At 43.1% G+C, this 16,942-nt stretch overlaps 1 protein-coding gene across 2 annotated transcripts in view; it reads right to left on the reverse strand.

Annotated features, from left to right (window-relative positions):
* Positions 1 to 16,942, reverse strand: part of MYO10 (myosin X) — a 128,134-nt gene that overhangs the window by 30,634 nt on the left and 80,558 nt on the right. The gene's annotated exons all lie outside the window — the stretch shown is intronic.

Genomic DNA, 16,942 nt, shown 5'->3' on the forward strand with positions numbered 1-16,942 from the left:
TGCACAGTCATTTGCAGGGCTGGAGCACAGTACTTCGTATTTTGCAAGAAGTTCAGAAGGTGGGATCTCAGATACAGTCAATGTTTTTTATAAGTCTGGTTTTTATATATATGGTTTATATATATATTTATATATGGCCTACATACATAAAATGGTTTATATAAGGTCTGAAGTTCTTCAGCTGATAAAAATGACATCAAGATCAAGCACTGAGCAACTGTAAATCAAAGGACTCTCTTGGTAATTATTAAGTGGCTTTAATCATGCCTCTTGTTCAACTTAGCAAATGACTCCCCCAAATTTTAACTTATCAAAAGTACTTTCAGGAAAGCATAGACTCAAAAGTTCATTTAAAATATCCAGTCCAAACTCTTCCATCAGTACCTTCATCCATAAAACAAAACACTGTGTGCTAGCGATGATACCTCTGAGTTGTTAACTAGGCAGCTTCAAAAATTCTGATACCTCCCTCCTTTAAAAGGCAATATGCCTGAACCAAAATGTTGCTATCCTTCCTTTCGTTCATTTCTCTTCTAGAGCAGACCTGGGACACTCCTCTGTAGGTGCAGCAGCCCTTCGGCACTGAGCTGTCACAGAGCCACCTGGGCAATCGCTTCCCCAGCACTCACTGTTCTTCCAACAGCAAAAGACCTTCCACGCCCCCCCCTTTGGTACACGGCCTAAAATTCATCTGGAAAACCACCACAGCCTGGTCCTTCCTCCACAGTCAATAGCACTGAACAAAAATGAAAACAACTTCTGATCTAAAAAGTAGCTGGTCACCACGGTGAGCCCTGCCCTGCCTGGGGTAATTAGCACTGCGCGCTGGCAGGACCTGACCCAGCCCCATCACACAGATGGGGGCTACGGACAAAATCAGCCACCACCAGCAGCTGCTTTTGCCTTCCCTCTGATACGGGTGCTTTGCATCCCAGGGAGACTCGGGAGCTACGCCAACGCCACACCACTCTGGCCACTGTTACATTAATGGCTCTGTTACAAACGTGATTTAGCATTTTATCCCCATATCCATGTGTATAAAAAAATTGACGTTCCAGAGGGGAAAATGCCTCTGCAAATGATGTGAACTAACCCCTCTTTCTCAACAGTGTGTTTCATTTGGGTTTTGCCACCACCAGTAAAATACACCACAAGCAAAATCTTTGTGTTTTAGTGATCACACAGCATGAATTCTCACAATAAAGGTGTCAATACTGTCATGACTGGTTTTGCCATTGGTGTTTTCCGTACACGCCTGCCCTATGGCAGTCAGGTGTGATGGGGAACCAGCCTTGCACAGCCGCCTCTGAATGTCCGTCCACACACCTCCCTGCCTGATTCTGTGCAGCTGTCTGACAGTGCCTGACAGGAAAGGGAGGGAAGGAACACAGATGCACACACAGATCCCAAGGAAAAACATATTCGCTTTTTGCCTGTGTAACTCAAGGCTGATGCATGCCACAAGCGGACACAGGTCAACATAATCTTTATGGCTTTAACACTACACCTGCTTTTAGTCTTTTTTACCATGCTCATACTCATTGGCTCAAAAGGTGCTATTTTTCACAAGACTTGCAAACAAAACAGTATTTTCAGTGTGTTGAGGTGGGGAGGCAGATGTGTGGGTGGAAGTGGGGACACACCAAAGTCGGGCAAAATTTTGGTGACATGACAGATGTCTCTCTTGCAAGGCAGCCTCTCTCTCTGCAAGGGAGCACCTCCTGCTTTGAGAGCCAGATGGCTGCTGCACTACCTAATCCTTTTATTGCCACCCTCAGGCACTTAAAAAGTCGAAAGTCAGCCATGCAGCTGGCTTGGAAGCTCGTGTTATTTTTTAAAAAAAGCTTTCTCTTTTCATCCCTGTTTTGAGTTGCAGAGGAAGAAGCAACATTTTCATGACCTTTTCCCTGCAACTATGGAAGTTAGAAACAGCCCTGCTCTGTCACCAGAAGCTGGGATTGTCACACAGTCACCGAACCTCAGATACCTGCACATTTAAAGAAAACCATGAAACACTGAAAGAGATGTTAACACAGTATCAAAGCAGGGCAACATAAAGACCATCACAATTTCAATTACATAAGCCTACTCATTCACTTTACATTACTAGTAATTTTTAATTACTCATAGACACACGAGGCTATTAAATTGGAGAGTCAAATCCTGTCTGGCACATCACTGGAATTACATCTGCAACAAGTCTGGCTGCTTTGAGTAAACTGGGGGTGGTAGTAAGAGATGTGCTGGACTCATTTCTTATGCTTTTCAACACGGAATACCCCATCAACTTGGGGTTTTTTGACTGGGCCATCACAGCAACTATTCAGCCCTCAGTAATGAGGAGAGCTGCAGCCAGTCCAAGAGGGAGCAGAAACTCTAAAGACAAGAATGCATCCAGGGTTTCTCACATCTAATGAAAACAACCAGAAGAAGTTAATAAATGCAGTCCTATGCACAACGCCACAGCATCCAGCATATCCACCTTATGACTTGGCGATACGTTGCCCCTCAGGCAGTTTTACTCTGCAGATGAAGAGGATTTCAGCCTCAGTCTTATAAACACATGTAGGCAGGTATAACCTTAAGCCTAACTTCCAGTCAGCAGGACTCCTCAGACTTAAAAAAATCAATTGCATGTGCATTTATTGAACCAGAGTGCAAGTACTCTGCAGAGCCCATTATTGAACTGCAGACGCTTCTAAGACAGAGAATGATGACCATCTCCACTTGAACGATGCTTAGTGCAGCAGTAAGGAGTTAAACTTGCACTAGTATAAAATCTCCATGCAAAGGCTTCCCTATGCAGCTGATACTCAGTCTTGTATCTTTACTGGTGCTCCTTCTAACCTCCTCTGGTAAGAAAGCTGACTTTCAGATTTATACCAAAGTAACATAGGACAGGACTTATCTCTGGGGTCTGCTAAATTTTTACTAGTGTTGCTGTAAAAACTGGACTTGTTTCACAAATGACTGTATTCTCTAGGAAGATTTCAGATAGACACCCATAACTGATTTTAAAACAATATGCCTTCCAAAGTAAAAATTTGAATTAATTGCTGAAAGTAAGGACTCTTGCAAAGTAAGATGACATTTATAAAAGAGAAGGCAACAGAGAAGGAAGTCAACTGATAGCTTCTAAAATCGTCTGAGAGATGCAACCAACTTCAACTCAGTTTTCAATAGATAATTCACTTTCATCAAGGAATGGCAGAACTAAACCACTCTGACACGCAAAATTGCCAGGCAACAACTAGACTCACATGGGTCACAGCCACATTAGGGGACTGAGCACTGAACGTGAAATTAACAGCTACAAGTCAGGTCTGTTCTACTTGATAAAGGCATTTTTTGTGGTGCACTCCTTCATAGCACAACTTGTAATTTATCATTTCCTGAATTCAAAAGTCTCCATTGAACTTGTGCCAGATGGCACTGAAGCCAAGGCTTTAATGGGACCTGAAGTCTCTGCTGGCGAGACTCTTGCTCCTTAAGCTGCTAAATGCTTGCTCTGATCTGTTGTGAGCCTCCTAAAGGGCAAATCTTCTACCTCAAATCACAATTAGAAGCAGCCTTTAGGACAGACTTCTAACACCTGCTCATAATTTTCATGATACAACAGTGCCTTCGATTACAGTCTGACTGACCCTCCAAAAACCACCATCCCTTTCCCCTGGACAGCACCCTTAGTGGAGACCCCAAGCATCCAAGTAACACACACAGAGAACACAGTATTTTTTTGTTCTGCACATCATTTGCTCAGTTCAAACACAGAGGACACGTGACTTCCCCCATGGAAATCCTTCTTCCTCCCTGAACTACTGTCTGCATCAGAAGAGTACAGGAACAATAATGACAGATTACAGCAGCCTCACGGATTTTACATAGGCAGCAGGAACTGTGCTACTGTGTCTCAAAAGTGTTGATTTTCCCAGCTTAGGAAAGTGTTTTGTGGAAGACAGGTACAGAGAAGGAAAAGATGAAAAACAGGTAAGAGGATGTGAAAAAGTAAATTTTTATTTAAAACCCAGTAACTTTTCTCAATGTCTCAGTTTTTTAAAGCTGCTCTTTTACTCATAAAATGAAGTCTTGGCAATCTTACCCTGGAGAAAACCAGCAGAAATTAAGGACAGATCAGTCTTCTCCTGCTTCATAGTGGGTTCTGAACTTGTTTTCACACCCAAATGTGTACTGGTATTTCTTCAGAAATAGGGGAACTTATTAAGCCAGATCTTTCTGAAACAGTCCCCATGGTCTTCTGATCTCATCACCAGCTCCATGAGTCAAAATCAATGCCAGGCTTTCCTCCCAGACAAATTTGAAAAGTGTGAATAAGTTAACTTCTAATATATAATCTAGCTGAACTGATAGGAGAATTTCTGCATGCTCACCGTTTGCCTTTTTTAAAACCACATTACGCTCAGCGATTCTTATCCACACGTGCTGCTCAGCAGCCTTTACCCATGCTGAGGATTTAAGCCACTAACCTGAAAAGTGAAACGGAAATGCCTGCACCCGCAATAGGATAATGCGCTGTAAAGCCAGGATGGGCAGGGCTAGGGCAACCTCCCTGTCAAGTCCAGAGGCTTAGGCTGCAGTGCCATGTTGGTCACCCTCCTACTTCCAATAAACAGTTTCACCCCCTGCTCTTCTAGCCACCATTTCTTCATCCCCAAAGTATTTGTGTCCACAGACACACAAGGTAAGAGTATAGGAGAATAAAACCAAAGAACATGCCACAGGTAAAAAGTTTATTTGGTATTTCTACTGGCATGTCAAGGAATATTTGAATAAACCTGAAATAACAGTAAGCATTTTGCATGTCCAAAGTTCTCCTGGCCTTTATCCATACACCCAGCCCAAAATCCCATAAAAAGCCTTTAAAAAATTACTAACATTGCTGGTGGTAACTTGCTAGAAAAAGAGCATGGGTATATTACAACAACACTTGTGCCTCAAAAAATTCTACTGCAAACTCCAGGCCAGGTTTCACTGCAAACTCAGTAATGATATGCTGTCTCTTTTATACAATCTCTACAGGTCTGAACCTGAAAGTACGGCATTTACCAACAGCAAGTGTATACACAATTAGCTTCTCTTCAGCTCCAACTACTACATCTGACCTGCATGACTCATATTCCAACCCTGAGTATTTCAGATAAGAGACAGACTTCAGAATTAGCCAGTCTCATGCCACAGGTTGGAGTTGCCCATGCTAAAAATAATACTGTATAGAAGGAACACTGTAATTTGAGAGGAGTTCTACTGTACCAAAACACTCAAAGGAAGAGACTCAATAGAAGAGTGTGAAAATGTTTTTGTATTTATATTCAGCCTGTCATTCAGCTTACTTCACAAGCAATGGCATCCCAAGGATATTTTTAAGACAGCAGCCCATTTAAGAGCTATGAAGCAGTACATTACCACACTGACAATTCACACTGCTGTTTAAAGATTTCAACTAGGTCAAGACACTGCTGAGTTAGATCCATCTACAAAGATGCTGCAGTCATATTTCAGGTCCTGCTTGTTTATATACAGCAAAGAGAAGAGCTAGTTCCACTAGCTTAATCGTTGGAGAAAAGACACTCAAATGATTCTGACTGGCTTGCTGTGATTTCATGCTTTCGTCAACAATCAACGAATTCACAATCCTGGAGCTTTTTAATCAACTTTTTATTAGTCGTTGTCACTGTACTCTTGCATTTCAGAGTAATCTTCTTGTTTGATTTGTATGGACTAAATGCTACTCCTGAGTAAATACAACAGCCTCTTTGTGAACTTTACTTTGTGAACCTCTCTCATACAAGCCCAGAGGATGCTACCTCCCCAAAATGACAGTGTTCTTTCTTACACACGAGTTAAAACTTCAGGGAATAGAAACGGATTGTTAAAGGCCAGGCTTGGACATCTGAGATATTTAAGCTTTCTAAGTGCATGTTTAGAGCTATCAATGTGACTGCCTAAATTTTCAGCTGAAGTGAGCTCTTGTTGCTCAAATACATTATTCAGGGAGTCCACTGAAATGCACAGCAAGTCTCACGGGCTGTTTGTCCCAGAACAGCAACTGCAGGACCATCCATGTGAGACAGACAATTAAGAGCATTTGGGAAAAGAGGGATTTAAGGTTTGAAGCAGCTCTGGAAGGATCTCAGCACACTGACAGAAGGTGTGACTTGCAGCACAGACCCCAGGTGGAACTTTCCATGGACCCTCCTTCTCCACCTGTGAGTAATCTGATGCCACTTCATCTGAGGTCATCCTCACTAAACCCTCCAGTCCCTGCAGACTAAACCTGAATTGGCATCATTCTCCCCACATTGTGACCTGTCTGCAGGCTTCTCGTGGAAAAAATCAATCAGGCTGCCTGATAGCCACAGGCATACCATGAATAAACATGCTGTGAGGTACTACTGCAAGGACAGCTTCCTTCCTTACCAACCTCGAGCCAAGACAGCCAACACCAATATTGTCACTGTTCATTACAACGGTCAAGAAAACTGCACACACCGCTCCATGTCTGCTGAGGCTGCATACAGACCAACTGCAGATGGTGAAACCCTGACCCTCCACATCAGCAGTGATATCAAATATCTTACATGAGCTGAGGCACACTCCCCCTTATTTTTTTTTTATTTTTTTTTTAATTTTTCCACTGTACTTTCACTCCTCCATGCCAAACTTTCCATCCACACCTAACAGTTTTTTTTTGTTATTTGACAGTTTATTGGCAGGCTGAGCATATAAGTCCATTTCTATACTTAAAAGCAATAAATCATGTTTTAGGATGGATCCTCTAATATGATTTCTTCAGATGATGGTGTTTAGTATCAAGCATTTATTCCCGAAAGTTACGAAGCTTCATCAGGGGACAGAAAATTAGGATGAAAACACTTGAGAGAATCTGTTTAAGATGAATTTCATCTTGCATGGCCAAAGTCTGACATAGCTGTAAAACCTTTTCTTGTAACAACCCATGTAAGGACCTAATCCTGGGTTCCTAATTCCAAAACCTAGTGTAGTGTTACTACAAGTGATCTCACACTTGAGTACCCTCCACGTAGCTAGTTCTCACTGAAATGCTAACACAGTATCACTTCAGCAGTACCTGAAATAGTACTGCAGATAACTTTGATCCACATTATCACAACTCTCCTTGCTTTCCCTGCTAACATGAAACAGAAACCTTTTTTTCAGACTGCAGCTCCATACCAGGGGGAGAGAGGATACAGGGATATTGCCTCCCCTTCTCTGTTGCAGGTAAGTAGAAAGGAGGAGGTGGAAGAACCCCCACTTCCAGCCACAAGAGCTCGCAATGCGTGGGTGGAGGGAACTAGCACCGCACTCCACAGAAGTACAGGAGGCATCAGCTCGTAGAGCACGAGGAGAGCAGAACAGGACTCTACATCCAAATTTCACTTTATTCTCTGCTTCAGTCCTGGGCACCCACCTGCTGCTTCTCTAGATTTGGTCACGCCCTGTTCCTTTAGGACCACATGCCTGAATGCCATTCACGTCTTGAAACACTTCTATTTTGGGGCATTGCTTTAAAGAGAATACCAAAATCCTCTGGCATTTCAGAAGTCAGTTTACTGATTTGCAGGCTAACCTGTGCTCCTCAGCTATGTGACTGGTACTGAAATGTTGTGTCCAGTTTTGGAGCACAATAAAGGAGACGGCTACACTGGAAACCACTTAGATAAGAGCCATGAGAATAAGGATCTGAGTAAAAAAAGCAGTAAGGGACTTCAATAAAAGCCTTGACGAGCTCATCAATGAGAAAGCTGAGAGGCCTTGGTAGTAATCTGTGAGTAGCTACACCAAGAACACACATTCAGCAACAATTTCTAATACACAGCAGATAAAGACATAAAAAGCATGAAAGTCAAAGCAAGACGTATCCAAACCAGAAGGCACACCTTTTTCACTGAGTGTATTCATTGGAAGAGCTTACCGATGGTGGTGGGACTGTCTAAAGTCACCAGACACTTCAAAGAAAACACAGAATGTCCTTTTCCCAGCAGGTATTAGTGGCCTCCTTACAGTTTGCCACGCAGTGGGTTAGACTAAAAGATTTAACTAGTTCCTCTTCAGCACTCCAGTTGTGGAAAAAGTACTACTTTTATTTATTTGAAGAAGCTTAGTGCTGACTTCTGTAACCTTTGGTACTGGGACTCCCAAAGACCACTGTGCACCAGAGAGAACAAGATACACAGCTACTGGCCTGCAGCGCACGGTGCAATACAGAACTGCAGTTCCCACATGCAAGCCCTGCCTTGGCAGGAAGCATCTTCATTACTTATGCAAGTATTTGATGGTCCAGCAAGGGAAGTTTGGCTGAGATTTTACTGTGGCTGACTGCGAAGACATAGGCTGCAGTGCTATGGACTAGCTTAGATTAAGTCATTACAAAGCCTTCACACGCTCACCACAAAATAATAAAATACTCCTCCATGTTATCAGCTCCCGTCGTTAAAAATGGGAAAAGCCCTACCACAATCACGAATCACACCTCTGCAAATGATAAGGTTTAAAATAATAAAATTGAATTAAGTGTGGAGTATACGTGTTTGTTGCATGGCCATGAGGGCCAGCAACTTCCCAGCTAAAAGTCAAAATCAGATTCAAGCCATGTTAAAAAGTTAGCACTTGATCACGCCCCTTTTTCAATATCGAGGCCACAAGCAGTTTCTCCTTCACCAACGCGCTTTGCCCCTGCGCACGGTTCATTCCCTCAGTGGCCCATAAAAGACACTCACAAAGCACAAGGCTGACGTAATGCACAGACTTGCTGCTCGGTGCTTTCTCAAGCGAGGAAACGTTCCAGTGCAATTCCTACACTGAAAAAAAATACATAGTTTTATAAAATTATCTCCTAAGGAGCCCTTTCTCCTCTCTTTCCTGTATCAAGCCTTTTGTTTAAAAGCTGTACTGGGAAATCAGCCAGGCTTAAATCAGAGCCAATATCTGATACGTGTAAATGAGGAACACCACAAAATATTCAGCTGAACAGCTTTGGGTTGCTAGGACACCAGAGGTCAGGCAGCACTGAAAGGGGGCAGATTATTCCCACCATGGTGCAGGCACAGGGCTCCATTCACAGCAGGGCTGCTGCCTGTAAGGATGCCGCGACCCAGCCCTCCCGCAGCACCCCTGCTGCCTGGCTCCCCTGGCACCCTGTGCTGACCCACGCCAGAGTGGCCGGCACACGGGCCCCTCTGCACCAAAAATGCCCCATTGGACTGCCCATGGCCCTTGCTGTTTTTCATCATTACCGAGGGCTCGCTTCAGCCTGGGGGAGTCCAGGACCCTGGGGGGCTGCCCGAGGGCTATGCCGCAACAGACTTGCAATGCACGGTCTGGAGATCTGCTTTAAGTTTTAAAAGTATGAGGAAACCTGTAACACTGCAGTTAAGACATTTTTTAAGTCTAGAGAGGGGAAGTTCAAGTTTACAGAAAGTGATGGGGATCCCCATGATCAGCACAGGCATCTGCCTGGCTGACAGCAAGAGTTGTGTGATGGCCCAGATAAATGACCCAGCTCAATCCCATGTAATCAGCATGTTCATTCCTCCTGTTTCTTGTATCTCAGCACGCCTCAGATAGTGTCAGCCTAACTTTGGCATTTCTCTTAGAATTTGGTCCTTTGAGCTGCTACTCCTGTATCCCTACACATTTTCACAGGCTGAGAGAGTTGGGGTTCTTCAGCCCAGAGAAGAGAAGGCTCCAGGGAGATCTTATAGCGACCTTCCAGTACCTAAAAGTGGCCTACAGGAAAGGTGGGGAGGGACTTTTTGCAAGGGCGTGTAGCGATAGGACAAGAGGCAAACATTTTAAACTGAATAAGGGTAGATTTAGATTAGATATTAGGAAGAAATTCTTCACTGTGAGGGTGGTGAGACACTGGAACAGGTTGCCCAAAGCAGCTGTGGCTGCCCCCTCCCTGGCAGAGTTCAAGGCCAGGCTGGATGGGGCTTTGAGCAACCTGGTCTAGTGGAAGGTGTCCCTGCCCATGGCAGAAGGGATGGAACTAGATGATCTTTAAGGTCCCTTCCAACCTAAACCATTCTGTGATTGTATAAATTCAGGACTTGCCTTGCAGATCTGCAGTTGAGTAGACAAGGGGGTATGAAGACTAGTGAAAAGTGTATATGTGTGTGTTTGTGAGGAAGGGACAGAAACTGAAGGTACTTGCTTGTTCTTGTGTACACTCATTTCACAGAAAAAGGCAACAAGTATGTTCTCCTTGGACTGCTTTGTTATAACACAACAGTCCTGTGCCATCCTGTCCTATCCTCCCAATAAGAGTTGGAAAGTCTCTTACTCGAGTTCTTTGATGTCTCTGAGAACCACATTAAAATCCAGTTAGATATTTCTGATAATTCTGAAATTTCCATCCTAAACCAAAAAACCAAAAAGCCCCTTTACTGATTTCTTCATGTATTAGATAGAGATGAGATGGAGGAGCTCCGCAGATCACAGCTATCTGTGCTGCCACAGAGGCCATGCTAAAGGCACAGAAGAGTCAACATCATCTTGTCTAGAACAGCAGGCAGCTCCTGTGCTTCCTGCAAGCATTGCTAGTAATTGCACTTGGTAGAGCAAAAAAATCCACATGTCATCTCATTGCTATAGATTCTATATTGGCAATTATTAACACTTGCAATGAAAGTCACCATATATTTCTCCCTCACAAAAAATTTGCACAAACTACTACTTTATTTCAATTCCTATACATCTGTGAAATAAGAGTTAACTATAGAGTAAATTAACTTTGCTTTATTAGCATGGTGCAGTTGCCATCCATTTTGGGTAAGAAAGCTCCCTTAACATGAGTATGGTTATCAAACTATTACCTGATCTAACTACACACTCACATAGACAGAGAGAAAGAATGAATTATAATAGATGGTAAAGTTACATCAGGACTTAACTAACTTAACATTCAACCACCACATTCTGAGCGATTTAATTGCAGTGGCAGTGTTTAAAGTGCAGAATTTACAGGCAGGGACGCTGGTCAATGGCCCTCTTTCTCTAAGGCAAGTCTCATCTTTTCTTAGTTACTTGAAGCACACACTTAGTTGACTCCATCCATTTTCAACAGGATCATGCGGAGAAAAGTTCTGCCCTTACTTATGGTTTTACAATCTGCTTTGTCACATTTAAATAAGCATATGGCTCTTCCTGCCCCTGAAGTGATTTTTTTTCTGTTCCTCTTCCATATTTTCTCATTGTGGTGAAAACACACCACTGAGACTCCATGATCAGTTAAGACACATTTTCACTGCTGACATACCAGCACTATGTCCTCCTGAGACTGGCCAGCAGCATGAACTCCACGCCACTGGAGGAATGGATGTAACAAGTCTTCCCTCCTCCTCTGCACAGGCAACTTGCAGCTTAAGGCTGGGTACACAACTGCAAGGGAGCTGCGCATCTGCCTCACTCCTCTTCAAAGTTGTGTGACAAGAGGTATTGTGGCTCCAGGTACTCTGTTAGGTGCTGGCTAAAGCAGTATAAAACAAGTAATAACTTAAGCAAAGCATTCAATGTGTGCTTAGAGCTCATTGAGGCCAATGAGTTGTACATGCTCTTTAAGAACATGGCTGATTTGAGACACGCTAGGTCGTGCATGCCGGTGGTCACAGGGAAATGGCAATTTTGGATGGCTGAACAGCCATTTCTCCCTCAAGAAATTCCTAGGCTGGCTTAAATATACAACAAAACATAACCCTCAATGTTTGAGTCAGAAAGAGACACTGAAGGCTCAGCTTTCCTAATCCTTTATGTGAATTGTTTGCTTACATTAAAAACTTTGATGATGCTAATTTCAGTGCTAAACCACTTTTAACAAAAATTTCTCCCTTTGAAAGGCTACTTAACTAATGAGGCTGGACACTGTCTCTTTTTGGCTAAACGCACACAAATGGTGTGGCTGGCAAGCTGTAGACATACTCTTCCTTTTTGTGCTGAATCTGGGGCAGCCATTCATTCAGGAATGCCAGTATCACAGAGGATTTGGCACGTATCTGGCTTTCTGAAAGTGGATGTCTTCTCTCAGGCCACCTACTTTATCTCTGCACGACTATTAAAAGCTTCGAGATGCCCAAAAGCTTCAAAAATGCCATGACAGATTTCATCATGTAAACATTAGAAACATAGCACAGCACTAAGAGCTCAGTGACAAACTTGCCTCTTCTATGATAAACATTGTGCAACGGTCACAGCTGTGTGCGACAATCCAAGGTAGCAGCCAAAATGAAAAACTTCCCAGTGTCCTGAATGATTTACATGGTGCAATGGACTTCTTGGCTCACCAGTAACTTCAGAGAGTTGTATGCTTACCCTGTGCTTGGGACTGAACAACAAAACTGATAGTGTCCACAGAGCCTGAGGAGCTGTGGTGCCAGCACCTCCCCAGCAAAGCGCCTGTGAGCAGCACCAGCTGCCCAGCTCCCTGTTGCCTGAATGGGGAACGCACATCAGGAACATGGAGGAGACACACCAACAGCAGCGACTTCAAACCCCAGCATGTGTCAGCCAAAAACTGCCTGTAGTTCACACTGACTGCCTTCACACAGCTACAACTCAGCTGACGTCCGAAACACAGACTTTACAGCTACTACATTCCACTTCATACAACTGAAACCACAACCTCACTTCTGTATTTTGAACAGTGAAATAACAACAGTGTTAGGAATGGACCTGCCTCACTTCTTAGGCTTATAAACTGCTTAAAACCACCAGAAACAGTAAATTCTGAGCCTAAGTTGGACAACAAAGATAAGACACTTTGATGCACTTTCAGCAAATGTTTCGTGTTTAAAGTTTCACAAGGTAACAGATGTTCTGAAGTGTACTTTGTCCTCACAAATTCATCACAGTGAGGTTTACCCCGTGAAGTCTTTGCTGCTTTGCCGCATCCTGTGGCTAAATTAAGAAAAGCCACACATGTATATACACACACAAGACGACAGATACAGTTGAAGAGAAAAAAAGTTTAGCCTGCTCTTAAAGAACATTACCTTCTGCTTGACACAGACTTTGTGTTCTGAGATTAGCTCTGACAAAGATCTATGAATAGTTGGGACAGTACTTTATCTTTAAGATAATTCCTATCAGCAACTAGCTGTATTGGAAAAAAAAGTTGTTATGCTTCCATTTATGTTACAGGTTGCAAACAGATTTTTTTGCATAAGCCAACAAATGAGAAACAAAACAAATCTTACCTTTTTTCGAAACTAAGCAGTTTTAGCAAAAGAAATACTGAATACATACCATTGATGTTCAAAAAACTCTACATTGTGACCTACCACCACTGTTAGCACTTGTGGTTTAAAATGACACATCTTAACATCAGTGAGAGAAGAACAACTACAAGTTATGAGAACCCCCTTCCCAATCCCATAGGCACTTTATCAGATTGCATCTCCTCCTCTATTTGCAAGGCAAATCTAGGGTTGCTCTTCTTGAGACCTGAATAAAAACCCCATAGACTTCAATGATGCAGGATCAAACCCATTCCCTTCACAACAGGTTCTCTCAAGCAATTTTATCCTAATTTTCTACCCTCTGGCTAAATTCTAATGTTTACAGAGGCAAGCTCTTTAAGTGGGAAAGCAAGGAGGAAAACGCAGACCCTAGAATCAGTGGTAAAGAACAGAGCTATTTTACCTGCTGGGTTGAGGGGTTTATTTCACTGGGGGCACAAGGGGGGAGTTAACACAGCAAAAAGTCAAAATATACTGCTGTTATGGTACCCTTCTCATTACTCCTGCAATTATTTTTTTTTTTTCAATCATACTGCGTTTCCTGTATTTATATGGTGAAAAAATTACTGTCTTAAATGTGCCCCATCAAGTTTCTCTGGTAAAGCTACAAAATTAATTTAGACTTCTGCAGATATCTCACTGGACTCCCCCCACTCCCAATAGATTCATCTCCAGTATTGCTTTCTTATCATGTAGTCAAAGCAAAGTTACAGCCATGCCTTATGCCTTAATAAATTACAGGAATACTACAGTCCTAAACTTCACATAGCTGGTTTTCCTGAATCTACGCCATAGACTGCTGAACAGAAAAGATCCTTCTCCAGAAAGCAGCCCATCGCTACAACACAGGTCTTCCCCCCCTCTGCACACACAGCTCTACTTCTGCTGACTTTTTTCCTGCCCTGTGAACAATCACCCCTTTAACTTTCAAACAGAGTGTGATTTATTAAAGCAGACTGCTTGGCAGCAAAGCTCTCCTGGCATTCAAAAATATGATTAGACCAGTAAATTCAGTCTTTTTTTTCATAAAATTGATTCTGCATGCGTCTAGCCTCTTTAAAAGAAAATACAAGCCCAGAAACATTTCCAGTACAGCTCGCTCAGCCAAACTCCAGGCACTTTCTTTCCTTTTTCTTCAAGTCCACTGCAGCTCCAAGTATGAAAGATTAAAATTATTAAAAAATCTGCATGAATTAAACCCCTTACCTTTCAAGGCTTTTTCACCCTTCAGCATTCGCCCATTGTGAAAAACTGAATCTTTAGCAGTCACAGCTATGCACACACACACACAGACACACACAGAACAGGGCTTTCTTCAGCTCACTGGTATTTCAAGTCTTTCATGTGATATCTTTGGCTGTACTTGCTTAATTCATTCCTGCTGCTACTCAAAGGAAGTCAAGCCTAGAGAGAGGGCTGGCTCTGCAGCAATCACTGTAGATATTCTTGACTAACAGGACACGAGGGCTAATCTCACCTTATAGCCGTCAAGAATGTAAATATATTTCACAGCCAACAAATTCCTAAACCTTAAGAGATAAAATGCACAAAATGCCCTAAGACACAGTTTAGCAAGGGAGTTATGAACGTTAAAATGTTTTTTCTAGCGAACAATACTCTGTACCCCAGTGATGCTTTCGGAGCTCTAAGGACGTCTATTTATCATGGACTGTGCATATTCCTTTGGAGTAGTTACCATGAGAACACAGCAAACAGGATTTGAATGTAAATTGCCATCTAGAGATGAGGGGGATTTTTTTTTGTTGTCGTTAAAAAAGAAAACTTCTAAAGCTTGATGAAGTACACACTTTTTCTGTGCATACATTTGCATGACAATACTTGCAATTCAAATACTGCGTGGAGTGCACAAGAAGGAAGAAAAGCCAAGTTCTTTGCTCAGTATTTATGAAAAGCAAATACTTCAGACTTGGGATCAGTTCCACAAATACCCATTTATGTCACACAATCACATATGAAGAAATTCATAAAACATAAAAAAATCCATCAGGTGGCACAAAATGCAGAATTATTGCAGGGCTTGAAGTCAGCTGGAGGCAGTAAGACCCTCTGCTGCTGACAGATCAATTGCTGCAGCAGTCAAAATTCTTCTCACTTCTAAATATTACACTGCACTACACAGTAAGTGTTGCGCTTTAAAAACACTCCACCCCTAGGCATTTTATTTTTCCCCAGAATTGTTCTGGTACTTTGCCGTTCAGGCCACTTCCTCCTGAGTCCCTCCTGAAGGAGCGTTTGCTCCCTGTGTGTCCCCCTCAGCCTGCTCACAAGAGCATACTGCCACAGTTACAATCTGAGATCCAAAAATGACTCCTACTACTTGCGGACAGAGTCCTACCAAATTGTCTTTCCAGGAAACTTAACAACTGTGCATGTACGTGCTGCAAAACACGCAAAAATCTGTTTGCCTGATTGGCTGATGCAATCTTTACAACACAGCATCTGCTCCCTCCTCAGCAGCACCCCACCTCAACTCTCTATCCCCAGCCTTAAACACCTCAGTTTTAAACTCCTTATACTACAATCACTGAAAGACAAACCCTAATACACTTAGCAAAGAGATGCCTAGTCAGCCCTGCTTAGTAAACAACACAAACCTTGATGAAGAAGAAGGACATGCCAGTCTGGGCGATCGCCTGGAGAGTGGAATGACCTACTTCAGCCCAGCAAGCAGCGACGCTCTGAGGTGAGGACAAAGGGACAACCCAGTGGCTCCCGGGCAGCGTAACCGACATGCCGCACCACAGGAGTGATGGGAGCGATCTTTTGGAGGCAACACAGGAGACAGGCACTGCCTGTGCAGCACGAAACTCCTTGCGGGAATCATCTTGTTCTTTCAGCCAGGGATTCAGCTTCACACATACCATTACTGCCAGCACTTTGCTAGCAGAAGCGATTCCTTTCCTCACACCCGCTCTCCTTATCGCTTTTACTTAAGGAGTTTTCTAGCACCTGACCTAACTACTCAAGTGATGTGCCAGAAAATGATGCAGCTGGGACACACTCCGCAAGTCTTGATCTGAAGCTATGTAATTTTGCAAAACCCAAGGCGACAAGATCCAGGTAGCTGAATTAAGCAGCATTGGCCAGGCATGATGCCACACCTTATGACGGCGCCTTCCTGATTATGAACAATAAAGCCTTATGAACCCGTTAAAGGGCTAAGGATAAATAGTTTGTATTTGGCGCCGTGCACTTGTTGGCCTGCGAGACAGGGCCAACATGCTACGTTTTTGGGAAATGTTTGCTTTCCTCCCAAAGGATGAGCCTGAACAGCAGCTCCCTGAGCCTGCCTGACCCACACTGCCCCAGCAAGCCCGATCTGTGCTCAGCACCTATGGCTCTGCTTCCTCCAGAAGCAATGAAAGCAGTAATTCGCAGTCAGAAAGCCGCCTTAAAACAAGTATTTATTGAGAATAACTGAGGTTAAAGAGAGATTTTTAGAACAGGCAATAAGGATCTCTAATGAGCTGCTTCTACAGCTGTAAATGAATACCACTAGACCGTAACTTTCTACAGATAGCACCGCGCACATGCAGCAGCTGTACCTGGACCATATAATCTATTCCCTTTACTTTCAAAATATGACAGAGTATCTATTAATGTGATGTTCAGGCTTTCTATTCCCTTTTTCTTATGGACAGCAAGTCATA

Source organism: Leptosomus discolor, chromosome 8, assembly GCF_034619465.1.
Source record: "Leptosomus discolor isolate bLepDis1 chromosome 8, bLepDis1.hap2, whole genome shotgun sequence".
Lineage (NCBI taxonomy): Eukaryota > Metazoa > Chordata > Aves > Leptosomiformes > Leptosomidae > Leptosomus > Leptosomus discolor.